Below are 9489 nucleotides of genomic sequence, written 5' to 3'. Positions count from 1 at the left end.
TCTCAGGTCCTCCCATGTTCCTGAAGCCTGGATGCCCCAAGGCAGGCAGAGATGGAATCCTCCAGACAACTTCTCTCTGCAACTCATCCAGCTCCTCTCCAGGCTTTCTCCTCTGCAGGTGGAGGGCCCCAGGGCCTGGCGAGGCCACCCCTGTCCACGTGGGAAAAGTGGAGGTAGGTCCAAGAGACAGAATCTCCTTCCTCACCGTGGGGAGAGGAGGGGTGTGTGTCTCCTTCAGCTCCTGGGTCAGCCTTCCTGCCTGGGGCCTCAGAGAAGCCTCAGAGACAGGACCCCTCCTGTCCGGGGCCAAATCTTCAGATCAATGGGTTCATGCCACCGAGGTTGTGCAGACAATCCCCCACTACACCCCTCTGCTCCTGGAAGAGCTCTTTCTGGAGCAGCTGAAATGGTGTAGGTAACTTTCTGTGCTTTCCCAGGGAAGTCAGAAGTCAGAGACAGCCGGCCAAGCTCTTGTGGGTTCATTCATCTGGATACCAGATGGGAGGGGCAGAAAGAGGGCTCCTTAAAGCAAAAGGAAATGAGAGCTGAAGACAAAGTCTGCAAGCAGCCCGCCCACCTGTAGCAGCCGAGGCTTGTTGGTCTCAAAATCTGTTCTCCACTGTTCCATGGGATATTTAGCTGAGAATATGGCCACTCAGAAGGAAGACTACATTTCCCAGCGTTTCTTACGGTAGATATGGCCATGTGACTAACATCTAGTTAACAGGTAAGTGCCATTTCAGGGACTTTTATTTAAAGGGAAGAGATAGGCCTTTCTCCTTTTCCTCCTTGGTGTCTGGAATGTGGGTTTAATGGCTGGAACTGGAGCAGCAATTTTGGACCATGAGGTAATCTTGGGACTGAAGCAATATATAGAAAAGCAACAAGGCAGAAGGATACTGTGGGTTCTTGACCTCATGGAGCTGCTATACTAGCACTAGGCCACCTACCTCTGGCTAGTTCTGTGAAAAGAAAGAGCCTTGTATTTTGCTTAAGTCATTTGCTATTTTGGGTTTCTCTGGTACTAACAGTCAAACTTAAAATTACACCATTTTTCAAGGTGCAAATCCAGCCTCCTCCAAGAAACGCTACCAGATGGTGTGTTGCTACTTGCAAAGTCCTTTCACATGCATTTAAAAAAATCCATTTCCTGTTTTCTGCACAATCACCTCTAGGTAGGTATTATTGCCAGCATACCACAGGTAAGGAGGAGGCGGCTCAGAGGGGTAAACGGTTTTCTGGTTTGGCAACCCTCTTCAGCTTAAATATGAATTACTAATGCCTGTGTTGATCTCCCCTCCTGCCCATGATCTTCTCCGTGGCCCAGAGGGGGCTGACTCAACTCTGATTCCCTCCAGGGCTGAGGGCTCCACCCACAGCAGGTGCTCTGTAAATTTGTGCCAAATTGATTTACTGTGTATGCAGCAAGTTCTCCTCCATCCAAAGACATTGATTTCTTCTAAACTCCATTTCTCTCTTTGACGTTCTCTAAGAAAGGGAGAAAAACTCCAAGGAGAGAAAAGAGCTTGGTCCTTTTGGGTGAATCTTTGGCCTGTAGAGGGCCAGGTGGCCAAGGCTTGGTAGTGTATGAAGGGACCTGCTCTGGGGTGTCAGAGGACCCAGGACAAAGTACCAGGGACCTGGAGCTGGGGCTGCAAGAGGAAAGTGTGGGGAGGAGGGGCCTCTGAAGCTGGGGGCCTGGCAAGGGCTCCACCCAGCTCCCTCTGTGGGGTCAGGGAGGTGGGCATGCAGAGCCCAGGGAAAGCAATGAAAGGAGCTGGTTTCATAGCCAGATGGTTTTTGCAAGTATTACTTCATTGAACCTCACAGCACTCCCCTGGAGTTGGGTGGCGGGCAATTTCATCTTTTGAAGGGGATGGAGAGCTGAAGGAGGAGAAAGAAAACGAAATCCGGTGACCCGGCTATGAGGAAAAAACACTGCCCCAGATTTGCAAATCTCCTGCAGGGAGGGAGGGACCTGAGGATTCTACCTCATGATGAAAATAACTGTTCTCCCCCCACATTCAACCAATGGCTCTTTACTGGGTTCAAAGGCCAGCAACTTTGATCTGCCCAACAATTCTTGGAGGACAGAGGCAGGCATTGCCCTTTCAACAGATGAGGAACTTGAAACCCAGAAAGGGAAAGTGACTCGCCTAAGGTCACACAGCACCAAAGCTAGAGTCCCAATGTCCCCGCCCCCCCCACTGCTTGCAGCTTGCAGTTTGCAGTAGATAAACCTGGAGAGAGTGGTCGGCCTCATCTGCTCACCAGCCTGAAAACCCCTGGTGCTCCCTGCTGCTGTACCCAAAATGCAGGCCACAGGAGGGGAGAGTGGTGATGGACTGGGCCCAAACCAGTTCTCCCCCTTTGAATGGGAGCCTGGGGCCCAATAGTAACTCCAGAGCCACAGAGTGCTACAGCCTGAAGGGCCGAGCAGAAAGTGAGGACACTGAGGCCCACGGTGGGGCGGGGGAGGGACTTGCCCAAGGTCACACAGCAAGGGCAGTGGCAAAACCAGGACTGCAGTCACTTCTTGGTCTTAGCAATGGAGAAGGGGCCTTGTGTGCCACAGGCTCCCATAACCACGCACAGATGTAACCTGGGACTTCAGACTCCTTCTTCTGGCACCTTCTGTTGACAAGGGCTCACGTAGGAGACTGGCTTCCCTGGAGAGACAGTACTGCTTGTCCTAAGCATCCCAAGACCCTACTTGGATGCTACTTTCTTCATTCATTCATCCATTTATGGTTGCATTGGGTCTTCGTTGTGGCGCATGGGCTTTCTCTAGTTGCGGCGAGCGGGGGCTGCTCTTCGTTGCAGTGCGCGGGCTTCTCATTGCGGTGGCTTCTCTTGTGGAGCACAGGCTCTAGGCATGCAAACTTCAGTAGTTGTGGTACACGGGCTCAGTAGTTGTGGTGCATGGGCTTAGTTGCTCTGCGGCACGTGGGATCTTCCCAGACCAGGGCTCAAACCCGTGTCCCCTGCACTGGCAGGTGGAGTCTTAACCACTGTGCCACCAGGGAAGCCCCTCGGATGCTACTTTCTTCAAGGACTTGTCATTCATCTTCCTTCCCCCACGGTCCTCCAATACTTGTGACACACTGTCTGGGCCCTGTCACTTGTGTCACATATAATCCTTGACCCAGGTCTTGGCTCTCTGACTACTGGGTGCACCCAGGGCATGACCGCCATGCCTGGGTACCCCTCACACTCCTTGGGTATGAGAGAGAAGTTGGAGTGACCTCCTGATGGAATGAAGTCAGCTGTGGCTGTGAGACGCTGGGCTGGAGGACGCTGCTAAGGGCCTGTGGCATACACTGGGCCCTGGGAGGGCAGTCTCGAAGGCTGGGGGTGTGTGAAGGAATGGCAGCCTCTCAGCAGTGCTCTAGGCCAGGCCTTTCCCTGAGGGGTCTGCAGAGCTAAGGAGAAGGATCCATGAAACAACCCAGGGTCAGTCTCCCAGTGATTGTAGCTGCAGTCCTTTAAGAAACCTGCTAGTGGAGACTGTTTCAGATGCCCAGGAAGGGCCCCTTCTGCAAAGGAGAGGCGCCAAGCCAGACCCCATCACCCAAATGGGCCTTCCTGAGCTGCCCTGGAGTCTGTCTGTCCGGGGGCGATGGGCTCAGCCCCGGCAGCCACAGTCCCATCACACTGCCGGGGCGCTGAGCAGTGTAACGCCCTCCCCCAAATCCTGAGCTCCCACCTCCACACCATGGTTGATAGCTGTAAGTGTAATTTAAATAAATAGTGGCATAAAGCCAACCACAATGAGTAATCTTATTTTATTTTTTTTTGCGGTACGCGGGCCTCTCACTGTTGTGGCCTCTCCCGTTGCGGAGCACAGGCTCCGGACGCGCAGGCTCAGCGGCCATGGCTCACGGGCCCAGCCGCTCCGCGGCATGTGGGATCTTCCCGGACCGGGGCACAAACCCGCGTCCCTGTATCAGCAGGCAGACTCTCAACCACTGCGCCACCAGGGAAGCCCCACAATGAGTAATCTTAAAACTAATAAGAACCTTAAGCCAAAAGGATCGTTTTCCCTCTTGTGTCTTAATGCTGCTTTCCGGGGTGGGGGCAGATGGCTGGCTGCTCAGGGGCTGGAGAGCAAACGTGGTGAGGGCACACGCCTCACCCTCACACTTGGTCCTTCTCTGTCTTCCCAGACGTTTCTAAGTGTGATTTTTTTTGTTTGTTTGTTTTTTAACATCTTTATTGGAGTATAATTGCTTTACAATGGTGTGTTAGTTTCTGCTTTATAACAAAGTGAATCAATTATACATATACATATGTTCCCATTATCTCTTCCCTCTTGCATCTCCCTCCCTCTCACCCTCCCTATCCCACCCATCTAGGTCACAAAGCACCAAGCTGATCTCCCTGTGCCATGCGGCTTCTTCCCACTAGCTATCTATTTTACGTTTGGTAGTTTTGAGGAACGCAAAAACGCTAGACACGCAGGCCCAGTCACATATATGAAAGAGATTATCTCTTCATTTCTTACTAACTTCAGCCCACAACTTCCTCAAAGACATCTCCCAGGACTGCAGCATCTAAATGCTTCTGCACATGAACTTTATTCCTTTGATTTCCCCTTCATGGTGTTTCAGCAGGATTTTGCAACAGCATTCTTACTCTGCTCGGCTCCCTGCCCCCAGCCCTCCTTGGAGGGCCCCTTCTAAAACTCCAACGGGGTCTTCGCTCTCCTGCATCAAATTCTTCCATGGCTCTCCAATACCCAGAGCAGGCTCTCAGCCTACACAGCAGAATCACCTGGGAGCTTTAAAAAAAAATTGATGCTTAAGCCCCAACCAGACCAATTAAATCAGAATTTGGAGGGCAGGCACTAATCATTTTTTTTTTTAAACATCTTTATTGGAGTGTAATTGCTTTACAATGGTGTTTTAGTTTCTGCTGTATAACAGTGAATCAGCTATACATATACATATATCCCTATATTTCCTCCCTCTTGCGTCTTCCTCCCACCCTCCCTATCCCACCCCTCTAGGTGGTCACAAAGTACCGAGCTGATCTCCCTGTGCTATGCAGCTGCTTCCCACTAGCTATCTATTTTACATTTGGGAGTGTATATATGTCCATGCCACTCTCTCACTTCAGCCCAGCTTACCCTTCCCCCTCCCTGTGTCCTCAAGTCCATTCTCTACGTCTGCATCTTTATTCCTGTCCTGCCCGTAGGTTCATCAGAACCATTTTTATTTTTTTTAGATTCCATATATATGTGTTAGCATATGGTATTTGTTTTTCTCTTTCTGACTTACTTCACTCTGTATGACAGACTCTAGGTCCATCCACCTCACTACAAATAACTCAATTTCATTTCTTTTTATGGCTCAGTAGTATTCCATTGTATATATGCAGGCACTAATCATTTTTAAAAGCTTGCAGGTAATTCAAATACAGAGCCATTGGTCTAAAGGGTAAAGTAAAGAGAGAGAAAGCTCCTCTAATCCAGAAGGAATTAGAGAATTAGCAAAGCACTATTTGCAACCACTGATAGAATAATGGACACCTGCAAGTCAATAGATGCTAAAACCATTGGGTGAGAGGTCTTTGAGGAGCAGGATAGTCACACAGCCCCCAAATAATACTCTATGTGCCGGGTATAAAAAGATGAGACTAGAACAGTGTGCTCAGAATGTGGTCCCCTGGGGTGGCAGCAGCATCACCACCTGGGAGCAAATTCTCGGGCCCACCTGGGACCCGCTGAATCAGAAATTCTAGCACTTGGGGCTCCAGTGATGGTTTAACACAGCCTCCAGGTGATATGAGTTTGAGAACCACTTCGCTCAAGGACCTCTGGGGCGGGCATCACCAGGAGCTGCTCAGACCCCCTTAGGAAAGAAGGATTCATCATCCCTGGTGCTAAAAGCATGGTCAGACAGCAGCCTGCACGCCGCCTGTGAGGCTGGGCTGAGCTGAAGAAACCTGCCTGGAGCAAGATCTCCCCTCCCTCCGGGCCGTGCCACAGTGGGTGAGTGATCAACTTAGTGGTATAAATGTCTGGCCCCTCCCCCCAACACAGGACAACACCGAAGCATCCCCGCCCCCGCCCCCGCTCCCAGCCCCCGGAGTCAGCTGAAGCCTCCACTTCTTCCCTTATGCAATCCTGCGTCCACCCTTCCCCCGCCCCCGCACAGGTGTGGCTCCTAACAGCTCTCGGCTGTACGACCCCGAGAGGCTGCTCTTCATCTCAGAGTCCATTTCCCGGAGAGGCTGCGCTGCAGCAGCTCCGGAGGGCTCTGCCCCGAGTCGTCTTCGGCAGCGCCGTCTGCTTCGTCCTCACCACGCGTATCACTCGCTCACTGTGTGCAGAGCCGGCGGCGGAGAACGCTAAGTGCATTTTTCCGTTCAGTTCTCAGGCCCACCCTGGGTCTCCGTCTCACAGGTGAGGCTCAGAGAGGTGAAGGTGGAGGGCCAGGGCTGGTCTCTCTGACGCCAGTATCACTCTTCTATCTACCAAGCTTCCATCTACTCACTCTCCTGTCTCCCAGGGGTGCCCACACTCATGAGGGTCTGTGGGGTCAGGGTTGGGTGTAGAGGGGCCGGGAACAGGGTCCCAGAAGCTTGATACACTCGGGGAAGTGCTGGGCTGACCCCAGGCTTTCCACGGTAACCCCTGAGCCAGCAGCCAGGGCTCCTGAGCCACTCGAACAAACAGTCCTGAGGTGGGGGCTTCCCTGGTGGCGCAGTGGTTGGGAGTCCGCCTGCCGATGCAGGGGACACGGGTTCGTGCCCCGGTCCGGGAGGATCCCACGTGCCGCGGAGCGGCTGGGCTCGTGGGCCATGGCTGCTGGGCCTGCGCGTCTGGAGCCTGTGGTCCGCAACGGGAGAGGCCGCAACAGTGAGGCCCGCGTACCGCAAAAAAAAAAAACAAAAAAACCAGTCGTGAGGGGAAGCAAGCACATGTATGTCTCTAATATAAGGCCGACTATGACGGGCATCAGGAATGAGAACGGGGAGGGGGCACAGAGAGGGCAACGGGAGAACTGGGGGAGACTTCCTGTGGCGGGTGAGGTGCTGGACACCAAGCAGAAACCCAGGAAGACCGAATACTTGGTGAGCCTGGGGTGCGGGGTGGCAGCGAGGCCACAGAGCAGCCGTGGCACAGAGACGGGGCCAGGGCCCAAACAGCTCTGCAGGGGCAGCTGCCCTGGGGGGCTGAGTGGAGGAGCTCCATGCGTGGGGAGGGCTTGCCCAGGCCCAGAAGGCGATAGGAACAGCTGCAGCTCATGCCCAGAAAGGGAGAAAGAACACAAGCCGATCCCAGGCCTCTCCTGGGAGATGCACGGTGGGGAGGGAAGGGCAGGGGGCTCAGAATCAGATGCTCTGGCCACATCTCAGCTCCGCCACTTGCTGACTGTGAAGCTTTGAGTCAGTAATTTAATATCAGTAAGCCTCATATTCCTTATCTGTTAAATTGGTGCAATATGCCCTCCTCTCAGAGTTTTTCATTAGGTTTAAATAACATGAGAGATGTAAAAAGCGCCTGGAACACAGGAGGCCCATAATGTTTTTTCCATCCTGTTTTACTTTACCCTGTGGCCAGTGACTTGGAAATAAATATGAAATGACCACAATTATCCCTGGAATCAGCCAGGTCATACTGAATGGTCCCTATCTGCAAAAGGTTCTTACCCATCCTTGAAGATACTCTAAAACAGCAATTCTTTAAAAAGGATTCTGTGATGAAATAAATTTGACACATCTTAGAATAAAAATAGACATAGTTCTCTCCTGCGGGACTTCTCAGAGCCTTTAATATGTACACAAGAACACTGCAAATCTCTGAGAAAGGGATCCAGTATGGGGCTAGGGTTTTCCGAAAATTTGTCCAAGAAACCTTCTGACTTCTGACCACAAATTTTTTTTTTTTTAAATAGCCATTAACATGTTCTGAGAGATGCTGATCTAAGCTCATTCCATTCCTTTACAGATGGAAAATTGAGGCCCAGAGGGATGAATTAACATACTCAGGGTCACAGAGAAACAGAGCTGGGATGAGAACCCAGCCCTCCACCATTTCCAGGAGCCCGGAAAACGGTAGGAGGTGTTTCCTGACATTCTTGAGCAAGATGGGGTGGGGGCGGGGGCAGTTACTGGGGGGTTAAGGGTGCCGTGCTTGGTTTCTCCAGTGGAAGCAGGTCACACAACAGCCCGCTGCCATTCACACCTGTCATTATTAGGGAGTTCCTGATTACGCCGGTCCCTTCATATTCTGTTGCACCAGTGACTGCCTGAGTTTACCAGCAATTTCTTTATAATCTGAGCTGTGTACCTAGCTCTTCACTTGCCTAGCTGCCAGCAAGGCTCCATGGAAGTAAGGAGTATGTCAGTGAGGCGTGGTGCTGTCAGCCTCCAGTGCTGCGTGTGTGGTGGGCAGCGAAACGGGCAGGGGACAGCTTGACACCAAGGCCACTTACAGGCATGAAGAGACTAAAAGGCAGCCTCTTCCCTCTGCATGGAAGGCTTTCCTTCTCCTAGCAATATTGGTTGGAGATATCCCACTTCTCCAAGCAGGCTGCCACTTCTCCATGCTTAGGCAAGACTGAGCTGACTGATGATACTTTTAGCTAAGAACAGACATTTGGCAGCTAGAGTCAGGCCCTCATGTTGCTCTGCTGTTCATGCACTGGGAATGTGGTCTTTAGGCTCCAGGGACTGTCAGAAAGGGAGGGGCCTTCCAATCGCACTGCCAGTTAGCCAACCTACCAACCAACCAGCAATCTGCCCATTCATCCAACTGTATATCCAAGAGGAATATGCAAAGAATTGTATAAGTAGTGATATACTGGTATATGCTTAACCACTGGCAATCTGGGGGAAAAAGCCCTGGTTTGTGCTGTTTGCCACTTTCTGCAGTGTAAATATTCTCACTGTGGTCGAATTCAAACTACCAATGTGATGTCATCAATGCAGAGTCAAGAAAGATGCCCAGTAGCCTGATTTTATTTTTTTATTTTTATTTTTTGCGGTATGTGGGCCTCTCACTGTTGTGGCCTCTCTCGTGGAGCACAGGCTCCAGATGCGCAGGCTCAGCGGCCATGGTTCACAGGCCCAGCTGCTCCGCGGCATGTGGGATCTTCCCGGACCGGGGCACTTTCTCGCGTCCCCTGCATCGGCAGGCAGACTCTCAACCACTGCGCCACCAGGGAAGCCCCCAGTAGCCTGATTTTAGATGGTATTTCCACCATACAGATACAGATAACTTCAAGAGCATAGATAATTATAAAATGGTGTAAAATCATTAGGAAGTGATGTTTTGAGTATCCGTTATTTTTGCTCTTAAGATAATTTAATTGAAAGTTTATATAGTGATGGTTGTATTTAACAACCTAAAAGGTAGTTCTGATCACTAATTCCAATATATGGGTGTATGTGCATGGGGGTGGGGGACAGTTGTCCTGACACCAACCAGAAATTCTTAAGACACAACCTGACCATTCTACAATTTAACTCAATTCTGACACT

The 9489-nt window shown here is 51.3% G+C and overlaps 1 long non-coding RNA gene across 1 annotated transcript; it reads left to right on the top strand.

Annotated features, from left to right (window-relative positions):
- Nucleotides 1–619: 619 nt before the first annotated feature.
- Nucleotides 620–8068, top strand: LOC114890552. The gene is made up of 3 exons (XR_003792309.1): nt 620–727; nt 1061–1175; nt 7955–8068. It is a non-coding gene; the product is annotated as an uncharacterized LOC114890552 (long non-coding RNA).
- Nucleotides 8069–9489: the final 1421 nt, after the last annotated feature.

The sequence above is a fragment of the Monodon monoceros genome, unplaced genomic scaffold, assembly GCF_005190385.1.
Source record: "Monodon monoceros isolate NGI ecotype Baffin Bay Population unplaced genomic scaffold, NGI_Narwhal_1 Super_Scaffold_11, whole genome shotgun sequence".
NCBI lineage: Eukaryota > Metazoa > Chordata > Mammalia > Artiodactyla > Monodontidae > Monodon > Monodon monoceros.
The sequence above is the reverse complement of the archived record's forward strand: the minus strand, read 5'-3'. Positions and strand labels throughout refer to the sequence as shown.